Consider the following 1,351-nt stretch of genomic DNA (forward strand, 5'->3'; position numbering starts at 1 on the left):
TTCCATACAAAAACTCATCATAAGGTCTCTGAATCTTGAATCATTCAGCCAGCCAAAAACCTTGACATTTTGAGCATTTTCTTCACCTTTCCAACTAGAGCTCATTGATTTTCTAATGCCAATACTTTCCTCTCTGCCACCATCTGCATCAATCCCCCTATCACAGGAAGACCGCCCTAACAACTACAAAAACTTGTGAGAAGAAAATGATCCACTATCATATCATGGTAAGCTACAATAATTTGCTGAGTTTTTAGCTAAGCTAAGTGGCTCATATGTATTTGCAAGTTCATTTAGATGAACTTGTGCAAAATCATGGAATAGATCTCCCCTTGATACAGGATTTTGATCATTACTTTGTCCCTCAGCCATCTGAACCTTCTCTTTAGTTTTAGTACCAACATCCTTAGCAGCCTTTGCAACCTTGCTGAATGCACTAGTCACCCATGATGCTCCAGTAAAGACAAACTTGTTCTTCATAAAAGCAGAACCTGCACTATTAACTTTCTATTCTGCTGCAACAAATGTTGATTTAGTCTTCGCTGAAACTTGAAATTTTTGATCCACTGACCTTACTTTCTCATTTATAACATCAAAGCCAACACTAATCTTTTCAGTGAAACCAATTTTCTTGTCCAATGATGTTACGTTAGCAGATGCATTTGCTGTCAAAAGATGCTTGTCATCAAATGCCTTGGCTTTGCCCATAGCATCCTTTCCAAGAACAAAACCTTTTTCAAGCATGGTTGTCACAACATCTTGAGCCTTATTCATAGGTGCACCACCTCCAGCCACAAGAGTTCCTTCCTTTGGCACATAAGATGGGGGTTGATTATCATAAGTCTCATCGTCTTGCTGCTAGATATGATCTATGTCTCCTGAGAATGACAAGAAATCTTGGATGATCCGTTTGGTTTCCCTTTTTGACACATTAGAGACTCTCACAGTATTTTTTTTCATTCCAACAAGAAACATAAATCAAATAGATTTGGCGCTACGCAGGCGTAGTTCTAGAAGGAATCTTTGATTCTTTGTGAATGTGTATATTCTTCGCAGAGTCACCTCTTGATTGGTTACTAATAGACAAATTGACTTTAAAGTCAAAAATATCCCCCTTTGGCATTAGTGACAAAAACAATTATCATACCAAAAAACTAAATTATCAAAATTACAAGTCAAAGCCTTCCTTTATCAACATTTTGTGTCTTCAACTTGGTTTTGACTTAACATATTTTCTGCTTATCTGTACATGAGCTTCATATTACTACTCCCCCATACGTATATCTCTCCTATACATATATTTGGAGTATGATAATCTTCTCCCCCTTTATTAATAATATTCTCCCTCGTT

General features: G+C 36.9%; 1 pseudogene; it reads right to left on the bottom strand.

The window, feature by feature from the left end:
• Positions 1–222: 222 nt before the first annotated feature.
• On the bottom strand, positions 223–960 carry LOC149551560 (binding partner of ACD11 1 pseudogene; annotated as a pseudogene).
• Positions 961–1,351: the final 391 nt, after the last annotated feature.

This window comes from Cupressus sempervirens, chromosome 6 (genome assembly GCF_028749045.1).
Source record: "Cupressus sempervirens isolate cs-2001-9-10 chromosome 6, ASM2874904v1, whole genome shotgun sequence".
In the NCBI taxonomy this organism is placed as follows: domain Eukaryota; kingdom Viridiplantae; phylum Streptophyta; class Pinopsida; order Cupressales; family Cupressaceae; genus Cupressus; species Cupressus sempervirens.